This window comes from Caretta caretta, chromosome 2, assembly GCF_965140235.1.
Source record: "Caretta caretta isolate rCarCar2 chromosome 2, rCarCar1.hap1, whole genome shotgun sequence".
Lineage (NCBI taxonomy): Eukaryota > Metazoa > Chordata > Testudines > Cheloniidae > Caretta > Caretta caretta.
Genome location: NC_134207.1, coordinates 120,661,999 through 120,677,978, shown reverse-complemented (window position 1 = coordinate 120,677,978; position 15,980 = coordinate 120,661,999).

Sequence of the window (15,980 nt, the reverse complement as noted above, 5' to 3'; positions counted from 1 at the left end):
CCTCTGTCACTTATGTTCATGAGAGTTTATGGGCTCCCTCTGGTGGCCATTTGAAAATCTGAACATTACTGAGTATTATTCAGTGCCTTGCATAATGACAGGTTTCAGAGTAGCAGTTGTGTTAGTCTGTATCCGCTAAAAGAAAAGGAGGACTTGTGGCACTTTAGAGACTAACAAATTTATTTGAGCATAAGCTTTCGTGAGCTACAGCTCACTTCATCGGATTCATTCGGGGGGGGGGGACGGGACCTGAATGCATCCGATGAAGTGAGCTGTAGTTCACGAAAGCTCATGCTCAAATAAATTTGTTAGTCTCTAAGGTGCCACAAGTACTCCTTTTCTTTTTGAGTATTATTATTTATTTATTTATTTATTTATTACATACATCTCTACCCCCCAAAAAAATCCTAAAACCTGCTAAATAAACAATCTTTGATATACTTGTAGATGGCTGTATGGGTAACCCCTTCTCTGCTCACCTCTATTCTGTAGTAGATTTACTTGGAGAAGTTTCTTAACCATTACACTGAAATGTCGTATTTCTAAGGTGACGTATCCACTAAATGAAGAAGTGCTTGAAGTGCACATTGATACATTAAGAAGCAGCAAAGCATTTAAAACTACTTGGTGGCTGCATTTTCATTAAAATGGCTACTATTAATATCTGTGTTATGCTGTTTGACTTGTGGGTTCTCTCACACATGATGCACCATGGCACTGATTTTGCTTTCATGCTGATTTTATACCAGTGTAACTCTATTGAGCTTAATGGAGCTATTCCTGATTTAGACAGATATAAGGGAAAGGACAACCAGGCCCTATATGTTTATATAAAATGTAGACTGTTTTAAACCTGTTGCTGACTTGCATTGAATTATATTTAATTTTCTGACTAAAAACCATGGCCAAAATTTTCAAACCTGGGAGCTGTTGCATTAATTTAGAAGGACTATGTGAACCAAAGGTGTTAACATAACTCAGTCACTGCCCAGTGTTAAACAGAGTTAAACAAGATCTGGGGTTTGGTATACAGAGACCTCAGCCTGCTTTTACTATGGCAAACACATCATTAAAAATCCTTTTAACCTTTTATTAAAGATACAGAAAAGAAGGAAAAACAGTTAAAGCATTTGAAATGTAAAGTATTGAGTAAGGCTTTCTTTTTAACATCATCCCTTGTTCCCTTTCTCTTTAGCTGGAGAGAGCTTTTAGAAGAAAAACCCCCTTGTCTGACAGTCTCTTAGATAGTATTAAAGATGGTAATAATTGTCCTTTTGGGGAAAAGAGAAGAAGTTTGTTGAGATGGGCTGGAGTTGTCGTTGCAGTCCTGTTTTATCCCAGGTGATGCTTGGGATTCAGTTGGAGCTGGTAGAAGTAGTGATGTCAGCTGTATCCCTCTTCTGGCCCAATCTGGTCAGGACATCTCTCAGGATCAGGGTGATGAAGCCCTGTGTTCCAGAAAACAGTGAGAGTGGCAGCCATGATGGTGAAGCTTCCTCCAGTAGCCCCCGTCTATTCTTCTGTCTTTTCCCCACAAAGTCCATGCCCTCATTATTTGGTCCACCAATTAGGCCTAGTTTTCCACACACCAGTTTTGGTTCCAGACTCACATTTTCTTCTGCTCAAGAGCCTGGCTTTGGGCACCCTGGCTTCAAAATGTTAGCCCCTAGTCTTTCTTCCCTCTACACACACAAGGCCCACTGATGTCCATGGGAGTCTTAATCAAAGATCAAGCAGAAAATATGACCCTCTCCTAATATTATTCATATGTCTATCATAGACAGTGATCAAAGATTTTCATACATTCATATGACCGCTCAAAGGGCTGTGTTTTGAACTTGGCTGAAAGATGTGTGAAATGTAGTTGATATAAGAAACTACCAATTTACTGTGGGCTGTATACTCTTGTACTAAGCACAGCACTCCCATTGACTTTACTGGATGTCCTCACAAAGTCTGTGGTTAGAATATGCCGCTTTACTGAAGGCTGTATTTGAAAGAAGAGTGTATGGGGAGGAAGAATGGCCCTACGGCTGGCACACTAGCCTAAGTCCTAGGAGATATAGGTTCAATTCCCTGCTCTACCATGGACTTCCTATGTAACCTGGGGTGGTCACTTAGTCTCTCTATGCCTCAGTTCACCCTCTGTAAAGGTGCCCAGAGAGGAGATGGTGGCTACTAGTGGCATATTTAAAAACAAAAAACCCACCACCCATTGAAATGATGCTGCCTATGGCTGAGTTGGTCACAGGATACATAGTCTATGGAAATAGTTATATTTAAGAAATGTATTTCAGATACATCCATTACAGAAGGTAGAATATGACCACCCCATGCGTAGGTAAGGCTTTTGATCAAATTACCCTCCAGACTCACACACTTGAGGGAACTTAAAGCCTAGGTGTAGATTTAGATTTAGATACAGAGTTATGCTAAATCAATCTTTAGAGACAACAGAATTCCAGTCAAGCAAAAACGTTACAGCTAGGCTGCTGATAGCCCTTCAGACATTAAGATTATTCCACTTATTGTGATCTGCGTTCATATATCTGAAGATAGGACCATGTCTTGAATGGCTAATTCTCAGTGCATTTATGAAAAGCTGTCCAGATAATGAAGTTTCAAAACCAAGAGCTTTATATTGGAAACCAAAGGGGTTAGCATGCCATGGAATGATTTAACAAATATGCTTGCTCTAGTGGAAATACAATAATTGATCTTTGGTTTTTGGTTTTTTTCAATGAAAATGCAGTACTGATTAATCAAGGATTGTGTTCAAAGCTTGCATGAACTATGCAGTGGTTTCTTAATAGCCTTTTTAAATTCTGAACCATACTTTAAATTACCTCATAATGTCCTGTTATAGAATATATCACTGAAGATTTCTTTTTTCCCTCCTGGTAGGTAATCACATCACATATGGAGAGTCAGACTTTTCACTTCAAACTGCCATTACAGTCACGTAGCCTCAGATGATAGAGAGAGAAGGGAGCATAAGAGAAAGTGTGTTACTCAGCAACAAGTTTCTATCTCCCCAGCCTCAATGCGGGGATATGCCTTTTTGCAGTTGAAAACAGAGCTCATGTAGAAATGTGCCATATCACTTCTGGGTCTACAAATGTACATAATATAAAAGGTGAAACATAGAGGATGGCGAGAAATGGTTTTCCTAGCCTAAAAATATTTTTGAGAGATCAAAAATTTTTCCCATCTAAAACTTTTTCCCATCTTGACAAAAAGGCAAAAGCTTGTAAACTTTCATGAACAGAAAAAAAATCTGTGTCAGTTCAAACATTTTGTTTCAACATTTATTTTTTTAACGTTTCTTTCTGTCGAATTATCATAAATTTCTAAATGAAATCTTGTTTAGAACCAGAAAACCAGAATGTTTTGAGTCAGGAGGTTTGTTGAATCCGACATTGTTTCACAACCAGTTTCAGTTTTGACAAATTGGCATTTTTCAACTGAAAAATGTTTTGCTGAAAAAATTCCCGCCAGTTCTGATCCTGCTTCCATTGAAGTCAATGGGTAGAATTCTAAGAGCACAGAGCCTGACTAAATAGCATGTGTGTTCAGTCATATGCATGTGAAGCTGAAGATCAGAATCTTGCCTCGACTTGTAGTTGCTGGTGTGCATCTGCTCCATGACTGCTGTTGGCGTGTGTAGGCTGCAGGTTGATGATCCTTTCCCATCTGCAACCACACACTCAAATATAAATGTTTGGGGGCAATGCACCCTCTCTCTGTGATCAGATCCTACCCCAGTATGATTTTTTCCAGGTATCTGTGTCCATGGCCAGAAAGAGACATGGGGCCATAAGTTCTCCAGCATGCAGGGTATTCCTGAGTGCCTTTATCTGTAGCTCTTCCATCTTGCAAAGCGGAAATGTATCATTTCCATTTTATTTTAGGCATCCGGTGACTATGGGGAGGGAAGGTGGGAACAATTATTAGGTAAGTGAGTTTTACCTGAGCAGAGACTGCAGGATTATGCCCATAATGCCTTCCAATTATTACCATGTAGTGCCTGGTTAATTTGATCCTTTTGTTCCATTTGACTAAAGCTCAGGAAACAAATCCATTTATATTAACATAACATGATTTCCACCTTTTATCTTGATTGAATTAAGCAGATATTATTGGATAATTTGGACACTGGCTATCGGAAACCGTTACTTATGCCACATTCTGAATTAGAAGAAGAGTCTATATAAAACCTATTATATAATAAAGTATGATGAAATCCTGACTTCATTGAAATCAATGGCAAAACTCCCATTGACTTCAATGAGGTCAGGATTTTACCTAATAACTTTTAGTTAAAAGTTCTGTTGTTCAGATACTGCTCTGAGCTGTATAAATACAATTGTCATTCTAAAATCACGTGCAGTTTCCATAGCCAACCACTTCAATTTCTGTTCCAGTAAATGGCAAGTGTAGAACATACTTTTAAAAAAAAAAAATGCTTATTTCTGTTTTAGATGGATATTTATAGGGAACTCAATGATAAATGTATACAAGTAAGTATATAGATTTTAGGTGTGGCATGCATATGTAAATAAGTATTTTGTGTTTTGTTTTTCTACATAACAATATACACTGGTAAAATCATTATGTGGAATATTACAGTATTGCTGCATATAAGTGTATGTGCAGGTATCTGGTGCAATATTGTTGTATACAATTATGTCTACAGACAGCTGGTATGTAAAATTTTTATGTGAAATGTTAGTACTAATTATATGTATCATAGCGCCTAGGTGTTGTATCAGGACCCTATTGTGCTAAACACTGTACAAACTCAGAACAAAAAGTCAGTCCCTACCCCAAACAGCTTACAATCTAAGCATAAGACAAGAGTGGCTACAGATAGACCAACAGGAGAGTACAACAAGATAGTACTGATTGGCATGATAGGCAGTGGTCTCAGCACACCAGCAGCCTAACCCACCATTGTTAAGTTTTGAGGCGGGTTTTGAAGGACAATAATTAGACAATAATTAGGACAATACTTTTGTGGATGTTTATGCGGCGCTCCTCCCAAGCATGAGGGACAGCATGGCAGAAAGCACGAAGGTGCTTGTTTAACATGTGGGTGATGGAAGCTGGCATCATGGGCTGATTGGAGGCATGAGTCAACATTTCAATAGCAAATGAGAGGTAGGGTGGGATAGACCATGGAGGGCCTTAAAAGTGAGTCAGTGGAGGGATGCAAAGAGAGGGATGACATGGTCAAAATGATGGGCTAGGAAGATGACCTTGCAGAAGCTTTTTGAATGGATATTAATGGGACAAGGTTGTATTTATCAAGGCCAGAGCAAAGGGTGGTGCTGTAATTGAGTTGTGAGATGGTGAGAGCCTGGATGAGAGTTTTAGCTGAGTGGATGGATAGGAAAGGCTGTATCTTAGAGATGTTATGCAGAAAGAGGGCTGAGTCAAAGGGAACATCTACATTTGAGTTGGGAGGCATGATTCATGCTAGCTGCCCCCAGTCCTCTGGGTATGTACTGGGGCAGCTAGCCCGAACCACCACCCCTGCAGCTGTGGACACACTGCTATTTTAGGCTAGCTTGAGCAGACCTAGCGTGGGTATATCTACAGAAGTTGGGAATCATACCTCCCACATCTCAAATGTGGACACACCCAATTGTAACGGCCAGTTTACAGGCCTGAGTGACAAATAGGGTGGTGGAGTTGTCCACACAGATCAGGAAAGGAGATAGCAAGTAGGCCTTGGAGGGAAGATTGAGGTCTGTTTTAGCCATGCCGACCTTCAGGTATTTAATACTTTCAAAGCCTGTATGCTTAGAGTGCCAGCAAAGGACTTAATCCTGTATGGTACTGAACACTCTGGCCTCAGTCCAGCAAAGCATTGAAGCACATGCTTGACTTTAAGCACATTAGTACTTCCATTGAAACAGGTATTTAAGTGCTTTGCTGGATCAGAGCCACAGTGTTTGGCATTTTGGAGGATCAAGCCCTAAGAGCCTTTCAGAAGACTCTGTTTTCTTCAGATTAGTCTTTTGCTGAATTCAGGGGGGTAGAAGTACCCTGCAAATGAGTGGTAGAGGGATAGGAGGAGGAGAAGCAAGGGGATATACTGAGACTCTGTGGCGGGGAAGGGGGCAGCTGGCTTCAGGTGGGGAAGGAGGGTTTCAGGGGTTTCTACCTGCTCCCTGGCATCAGCCCGGACCCCACAGTGTTCACTCCAGCCCCTCTAGGTCCCACTCTCACCTCCCCTAACTCCCCCAGGCACACACAAATTTATATGGGGGTGGAGCCCCCACAATATCTCCATTGCAGGGGGCACTAGGCCTCCTTGTCCTCCTGATTCCACTGCCCCTGGCTGAGTTTGGAAGCTTGCATAGTTTTGTTATAGAAATATGGTTAGAATTAAACCAGTGGTATTCAAAGTATTGTTTTTAAAATGTTGGACACTCCTGTACAGTAGATCAGATTTCAAACCAGGAAAATTAGGGTTTTTTGGGGGGTGGTTTCTAAAATATTTTCTTCCAGCTTCAGTTTCTTAATTTCACTTCTACAATAGGGAACACCACAGTAATTCCATCTAAAACAAATGTCACTTTGGCTTTCTAATATTTTATTTGGTTTTTATATTGTATCATTGTGATGATTCTTTAAAGTTTTTTTTTTTTAATGTTTTTAGTGGTTATACTGTACATTAAGAATCTTTGTGGACAGGGACTTTTCTATCCCCCCTTTTTTTTTTTTTAAATCATGGTTCTTCTGTTCAAAGACAAAGGTAATGAATGTCTTTAAACCCTATCAGCAATCAGGAATATTTGCCTTTTCATAAAAATTGTGCAATCAATTTAGGAAAACATCTTAATTCAAGATAGCCCGTAATCACATGCAAAGTTAAGCATGTGCTTGAATTCCATTATTAGTGTCAATGGGAGCCATGCAAGTGCCTAAAATTTAAGCATGTGTTCAAGTGCTTTCCTGAATCGATGCCTGTTCCATTTTGTTACCCTTAGGCCACTTGAATAAACATAGTGTTCAGAATGTACCGTATGCAGCTCACAGGAACAAGAATACAGACAAGTAAACTATCCCTGTGTCATCCAATGGCTTTGTTTGCTCTGCAATGATTGGCAGCCCCTTTTATTTTCTTGATGTGATGTGAGTTACCACAAGGCAAATTACGTTTGATTAAATAATTATCATGTGTAACCAAAAACTGTATAATTAAATGTGAAAACAAATTAAATCGCACACAATTCCCACCACTTCCTTCCTTGCTCAACTAATTGCTCTGGCAATTTAGACTGTAATATAATTATTTAAAAAAAAAATCCAATGTATGACACACTACCCAAAATATTCAAAGCTTTTCAGAATTTAAAAATTTAAAAAGCTTATTTTACAACATATTTCCCTAGGAGAGGTGGAAGGCCTTTTACTATCCAGCTAAAATGTTATGGATTCTTACTCTCTCTCAGAACACTCAAGTCCATGTTATTGTGTTTTGGGAGTGGTTGGGATTCAGGGTAGGGTTTTTTTTGTTTGTTTGTTTTTTGTTAGGCTTGACAAACTTTGGCTTAAATGCAGAGCAATTATGCCAATATTGCTGAACCCCTGTGTGATGGGTTCGGCCACAGAGACCCCCCCTGTGGTCTGTCACCTGACGTGTTGACTTTACCTCTGAGCCTGTTTTCCCTGCCAGCTTGGGACTCAAGAAGCCTGCCTTGTTGAGCCAGACACACTAGCCTGCTGCAACACAGACTCACGTCTGGTCCATGCCCCCAAAGCTGCAGACTTTAACCAAAAACTGCTCAGCACCCATCTCCAGCACCCAAACACCCAGTTCCCAATGAAATCCAAACCTCAAATAAATCCGTTTTATTCTGTATAAAGCTTATACAGGGTAAACTCATAAATTGTCCGCCCTCTCTAACACTGGTAGAGAGATATGCACAGCTGTTTGCTCCCCAGATATTAATCACTTACTCTGGGTTGATTAATAAACAAAAGTGATTTTTATTAAGTATAAAAAGTAGGATTTAACTGGTTTCAAGTAATAACAGACAGAACAAAGTAAGTTACCAAGCAAAATAAAACAAAATACTCAAGTCTAAGCCTAATACATTAAGAAACTGAATACAGGTAAATCTCAATCCTTTCCCCTGGTACAGTCCTTGTTAGTTCCAGCAGGCATCTTAGGTGAAAAGCAGGGGCTTTCTCATGACTGGGACCCCCTTTGTTCTGTTCTACCCCCTTTTATAGCTTTGGCACAAGGTGGGAATCTTTTGTCTCTCTGGGTCCCTACCCCTCCTTCTAAATGGAAAAGCACCAAGTTTAAGATGGATTCCAGTTCAGGTGACATGATCACATGTCACTGTAAGACCTCATTCTTCATTACCTAGGAGCTGGCCCACACGTACACAGGAAGGCTTGCAGGTAAACAAACCCATTCACAGTTCATTGATTCTGAAGCACCCTTAATGGCTTCCACTTAATATGTTTACATCAGTAATACAAGTTTATATTTTATTCTCCTAACTCCAGACACAGAAATAACACATGCAAACAAATAGGATGACCACACTCAGTAGGTCATAAGCTTTGTGATGATACCTTACAGGAGACCTTTTGCATTAAGCATATTCCAGTTACATCATATTTACACTCATATTTCCATAAAACATTATGGAGTGCAATGTCACACCCTGATTTCATTTTGTGTAAAGAGTTTGCTTCAGCTTCTATTTTTTTCTTTGTATAAAGGTAACTATGGACCCAATTTTTCCAGGCCCTGTCAAAGGGCCAAACTCCCATTGACTGAAGTGCAATGTTGCCTGTCTGAGGACTTTTAGACTAAAGCCCCATTATTCTAATGGCAAAAGACAATGTAATGGTGTAACCCTCCTAAAATAAATAGAGCTAATGATATTAACATATAGACAGATTGGGTGAAATCCTGGCCCCACTGAAGTCAATGACAAAACTCCCAATTACTTTATTAGGTCTAGGATTCCATCCATTGTTGCACTGCTTTTGTAAATTTGTACTTCAACAGCTATTTGCAGTATCCTGTGAATCCATTTCTCCTATAATGCAATGCTGCAGTGTAGGCCCGAGTTGATAAGCACAGCATAAATGGGATATGATAACGTAAGAGTGAATAAGGTAGAGCACCACCAATTAGATCTGTGAGGTCACTGCCTCTTTCTTTCCATTTAAATTCCTTTCCATATTAATTTATTCTTTCAGCATAAGCCTGTTTCGTTCAGAGTTATGGTCCGGTCCAGATCCCACTGAAGCCAATGGGAATCTTTCATCTTTCCATTCATTTTCATTGGGAGTGATTAACTCTTCAGATGCTTAGTTTTGCATGTGCTTAAATATTTTGCTGGATTGGGTTGTTCCATACCAATATCCTTTAAAATAGATATAGACCGATTCTTTAATTGAAACAATAAAAACTAAGTTTAGTTCAGATGTGCTGGTGTGTAGCTTTTGCTAAAAGTAAAATGCTAGATTTCTGCTTCTCTGACTGTATATTTGGGGTCTGCCTCCATCCAACCCCTGTAGCAGAATGATCCTTAAAGTGGCATGGCCCCATATTGGTCAATACCTCCTGACAGTATGCTTTCAATCAAGCCTGACATGTTGAAATGTAACATTGTTCCTTATTTTTCACAAACTAGCCAGGCTATTGCTATTTCAGGTGGCTCAAAAATATGTGCACAGTTTGGACTTTGAATGTTTAATAAGCTTAAAACATAAAATATATAATGCAGCTTGAACTTTCTAGTGTTGTTTCATCACCAAAAAAGCAAAGTCTTGAGGATCAGCAATTGCCTTTGTCAGAATGTAAATTCCAGCTTGTAATACCCAGGCTGTATGTTTCAGGAAATCAGTATTAACCTATTAGCATGCAGTTTTCCTTGGAGAAGAGCCATCTTCACACTGAGCCTGTATTCCTGCTTCAAACCTTCCTGTCACTGTTCCGTATCCACGACCCAGCCTAAGGCAGCCTTTGAGGGTTCTCTAGCCATTTCCTGCATTCTGCACTAGCACTAATTGAAAATTTGGGTGGCCTTGCTTATTTATTTTCATGGAATGCAGTGGGTTATATTTTCATGGCACTTTCTCAGCAGTGCAACGTTTCAATTTCAAAACCTGCAACATGAGAAAAAGCACCAAAAAAAAAAAAAGACAGCATACCTTTGATTAATTTTTGTAGTAATCCTTTTATAAAATATAATGGAAAATAAGTAATTGGTATTTTGTTTGTCTTGCAAGATCACACTAATTTAAATGTGCATATATCATTATCATTTACTATCTCTACAGACAGAGTAGTTTAAATGTACAGATGCCATGGAAATGAAAAGATAATATGCAGTATATTCTTTGCAAGTCTTGTAGAGTTCAATAGCTACATATTTGGGATTTTGCTTGAAAAAATCCCTGTATATGCCACTGGCAATGGTCCTAGTCCTGGACTCTGCCTCCATGGATTTCTGCAAGAATGTAATTCCACAAAAGCCAACTTCAGTGTCATTGCTACTTTAGGTTTGCTTTTGTGTGTGTTAGATTGCAAGTAACCCCACCTCTACCTTTCCCAAAACAAAAAAAACTATCCAATTTTTTATTTTGTGTGTGTCTTTGTTACTTAACCACATTCTTTCTGCCTGTTGTTTTGTTGTATCTTTAGTGTTCCTTGAATTTTATGCAAAAATAAAATGTTCATGTGATCAAGTTGACATTTAATGTAATCGCCCACCAGTTAGCAGTTCACTGATGATTTTTTTTTAAATAGACTAACTGGAATGTTTGACATTAAACAACCTTTTGAGAATCACACTTTCTTCACTGGCCCATGGACGCAAAGAAAAGATGAGCAACGAATATACCATTAAGATGTTGATTTATCTCTCACAATTTACTTGGAGATGGATGGAGTCAAAAAATGTCAGGTACGAGGCAGAGGCTGGAATCTGTTCTTACATTTATGCTCAACTCTAAATGTAGTTGCCATCAACTGGAGTTATGCATCTGAGTGTGTCCAAATAATAGATCCCTCCATCTGAATGTAGATATTTCAGAATTGATGAAAAAAGGTTATGCATAAAAAAAAAATTAAAAATGGAAACTTCCCCGCCCCCACTGAATTATTAATAGCATGTCATTCTGGAATTTTACCCATAACTGAAATGTGTTGATTTGAATCAGACACTGACCATTATTTTTATATAGTGCTGGTAACGAAACAAAATTTAATATAGATTTTTGACTAGAGATGGATTTGAACCAAAACTCCAGATCCAACCTCCTCTCCACTTCCACATTAGAAAGTTCAAATCCTTATCAGATCCAACTCCACTGCACTTACATACCTTTATAACAGGGGCGGGCACACTTTTTGGCCTGAGGGCCACATCGGGTTTCCAAAATTGTATGGAGGGCCAGTTAGGGGAGGCTGTGCCTCCCCAAACAGCCAGGTGTGGCCTGGCCCCTGCCCCCTATCTGACCCCCCCCGCTTCTCACCCCCTGACTGCCCCCCCCTCGGGACTCCTGCCCCATCCAATCCCCCCCTGTTCCTTGTCCCCTGACAGCACCCCCAGGACCCCTGCCCCATCCACCACCCCTCCCTGACTGCCCCCGGACCCCCCCCACCCCTGACTGCCCCCTTCTGCCCCATCCAACCCCTCGTCTCCTTCCTGACTGCCCCCTGGGACCCCTGCCCCCATTCAACCTCCCTGTTCCCCACCCTCTGACCACCCCGACCCCTATCCACACGCCTGCCCCCTGACCACCACCCCGAACTCCCCTGCCTTCTATCCAAGCTCCCCCGCTCCCTGCCCCCTTACCACACTGCCTGGAGCGCTGGTGGCTGGCGGTGCTACAGCCGCGCTGCCCGGCTGGAGCCAGCCACACCACCGCGCCGCGCAGAGCCCCGGGTCAGGCCAGGCTCTGCAGCTGCGCTGCCCGGCAAGAGCTCGCTGCCCAGAGCACTGTGCTGGCGGCGCAGTGAGCTGAGGCTGCGGGGGAGGGGGAACAGCAGGGGCGGGGCCGGGGGCTAGCCTCCCGGGCCAGGAGCTCAGGAGCCGGGCAGGAGGGTCCTGCGGGCCGGATGTGGCCCGAAGTTTGCCCACTTCTGCTTTATAATGAGCCTGAATGAAAATCTGGGATCTGAGCATCCCCCCAGTTGGGAAGTTCAGATTTGGAACTAAACTGCCCAACTCTATTTTAAAAGAAACTTGATATACCTTAAGGCATGCCCTCCAGAGAAGTGGCAGACTGTGGCCGTTAATGATTGCTCGGAGGTGGGAAGAAGCCACCTACCCAAGTGTATCCTACTTTATATTACTGTGTCAAGTTTGTGAATATTCTGTACGCTACAGTTAATATTCTTTTACAATTCAGCTGGAAGTTGCAAACTACATAACAGACTCGAGAAAAGGTATTTTTGCACTGTGATTTCCATATATCATATACATTTTAAGATTACATATCAAGATTTAAAAACTATTATTTTTAAACTGCAGCTGATACCTCCTGGAAATGATTCCAATTAGAAATGATTCTTCTAATGCTGCATATGATCTGTTTTCTTCATTATTACCACGGACACTTGCAACTGACCAGGAGATTGTTCTCATGAATTAATCTGCTCCTGCCATTTATTCATCACCTGAAGCATGAGCCTTCTCATAGTAATGGCCACAGCAACCAGCTGTGATTGGTACCAACAGAGTTTTATGATTTTAGATTGAGAATAAGCAGCAGGAGCCTAATCCAACTCTTTCAAATTTTAATCGAAAGACTCACATTTATTTCAAGGGGACATGGATCAGGCCTCTGAAGCGGATGAACATTTGAAAAACAAAGTCCTGTAATAATAACTGGGAATGCAAACAACGCAGAAAATATGGCATAATTGTTTCCAAATAATGGCCAGGATTCTTTTTTAAAAATGTGTAAGTAAATTTAGGCTCCTAAGTGGGATCCGATGGACACTCAGCACCTTTGAAAATCAAGCCACTTTGGCTCTGATCTTGCAAACACTTAAGCACATTGTCTGCAACAGGATTATTCTTGTGAGTAAAGTTATGCACATGCTTAAGCATTTTCAGGACAGGGGCCTTATTTAAGGCTACGATCCAGCAAATCTCTTAAGCATTGGAGTAATCCTGTTGAAGTCAATGGTTGGACTACTCACGTTTAAAATTAAGCATGTGTATGAATGCCTTCTTGGATCAGGGCCACAGTGCTCAGCACCTTGCAGGACCCAGCACTAAACAAGGATTTAGCAGTCTACATTTAAACACGCATTTTTAAAAGAATATTGGCTATATAAATTTCTCTGGATCTTTAAATAGATTGCGTCGAATTAATCCCCCACTGACTTCAATGGAGTTACAGCTGGGATGAGTTTGTCACATTGAGTTTTGGGAAAAGTTGTCGATGGAGAAATACATTTCAAATACATTTTGAAAACAGTCTGTTCTATGTTTAGAATTCAATAGTGAGTTGTATTTAACCTACAATTAATTATTACATTACAAAATCCTGCACCCATAATGCAGGAGCTGTCCTACCAACATTTCTAATTTTGGGCCCAATCTTATAGTCTTTAATTTAGGGAAAACTCCCATTGAAATCGAACTTTAAATAATGCTTGAGTGACCTGAAGTTCTGGTGAAATTAAATTTGCGTTAAAGCAAAGTTTATTAAATTGATCATTACAACTGTTCTAGTTTTTAAATCATATTTGATTCAGTCTGGAGAACATTTATTGAGAGTATTAAACAATAAATAAAGCATATTTTATATACATTGTTCTACAACCTTTTGGGTCCTCTTTAAAAATAAATAATAATATTAAGGGTGTGATTCAAAGCTCATTAAAGTCAAACATTCCCATTTACGTTAAGGGCTTCAGATCAGGCCCTACATGTAATAATTTGTGATCAGTTATGTTTCAATTTCACATTTTAATGTTAAATGTGTTCTATTTTTTGTAATTATACAAATGATCCCTGATTATACCAAACTGGCACACATTTTAATCTCCTATAAATATTTATAAAATTCATTTTACAATGATGGTTATATGAGAGTTGTTTGAAAATTTTTCAGCTAAATATTTTTTTGAAGAAAAATTACTTTTCAACCAAAATGAATATTTTCATTCCCTCCCCCACTCCTTTTTCCTCCTTTTTTAAAGTGGGGGATAGGGGGAGACAGAGGAGGGAAGGAGAAATGAAACACCAAATTCCCAAAAATGTTCAGTACTAAACACAACATTTTTATTTCAGTTAGTCAAAAACACAAAATATTTTGTGGAAAATTTTCAAAATACAAAACCTTTTTTCTTTTGAATTTATTTATTTATTTATTTGGAGGAAAACACAATTTTTGATGAGTTCAGTAATAAATATTTATTATTTGTATTGTGATAGCACATACAGACCAACAATTAAAGATCAGGGCTCCATTGCACATGTATAACCTAAAACGGACCTTGCCCCAAAGAGTTTGCAACCTAAGGCCCTGATTCTGCAAAGACTTACACACATACTTAACTTTATGAACTATGAGTAGTTAATGAAGTCCATGGAAACTGTTCAAAGGGTGTAGAGTGAAGCACGTGCAAAATTAAGGCCTAATCAAACTGGCTCAGTTTTAAAGTATGAGGTTCCTGAGATGCTGATGTTACACTGTAATAACCACTGAAAATTATTTTATGAAATAATCCTGATTAGGAAAGACAAATCTGAGATACATAGTAATTTGACGGTTATGTTTGTAAATGGTATGCTATGCAAAGTAAGTTATTTTTTGCTATTAAGATGTTACCCAATTCTACTTACATTATTTTCTAAAGGAAGAATGTAAAATGTGACACACAGTGACGTTAACATCACTTGTGCGAAACGCAGCCACTATTGCACCACCCTAAAACTAATGTTGTGGCCAATAGATCTGCAGTATATAGACTAATTGGCCTCCACTCTACTCCCGTCCTGTGCATAATCCTCCCTGTGCAAATACTTTCAGAGAGCTACCACCTAGCACAGCTTTACAGTACACAGAAGATTGTAATGTTCTCCCTCTCAGGCTTATTCCAGTAACAGTGGAACCGGTGCAGTTCCGCTACAGTTTGGCCTTGCATACCATGAGGGGAGAAGGAGCACATTTTACCCTGAGGTCCAGTGTCACAAAATGTGAAATGTTTTTTTGGTAGGGCTTTCCCTTTTGAGGAAAGAATATGGGACATTTCTAAGTATTTTCAGCTTTATATGTCTGCTTTGTTCTTTAAAAATAAAGGCTGCAGATGAAAGTTGCTTCCAAGAAGTAGCATTTGAACTGATAAAACCTACTTTACATAGACTAATGACATTCTTGACTGAGCTGTAGTATACAGAATTCAGTATTTTTAGCTGCACAAAGTAAATGAACAACTTGTTTTGTTGATGCTGTTTAGAGAAACAATGCCTCTGGGTCAGTAGTGCACAGATTCCTTGGATAGGTCTTTAAAGGAAAGAATTAGTATACTGCAAACCAAGAAAGGAAAGCAGTGTGAGAATTTTGTATACTATTAAAGATCATTTAAAAATGCAAAAGGCTACGCTTTCTGTTTGATGTGGAGAAACTGACTACTTGTTCAGGAAGAGAATTCAAAATGGCTTGTGCATTAATTTATATTCTGTTTCTTTTAAAACATGCCAGAAATCATTTGGGGGGCAAGCACTGATCAGTAATGCTTCTTTTTCTCTTTTCTTTAAACGAGCATAACTATATTTTACTTTACGATTAGAGTTGCTGGCCTAAATTGATATTTACTGGGAAAAGCACTGCCAAGGTCAAAGAATTTATCAGTACATATTTGTTTAAAAAAAAGAAATAAAAGCCAGATTTTTTTAAAAAAAATCTCATCCTGGATATCAGCTTCATGCCTTACATCTAGTCAATTTCTATTACAAAGACTCACAAAGCAGATAATC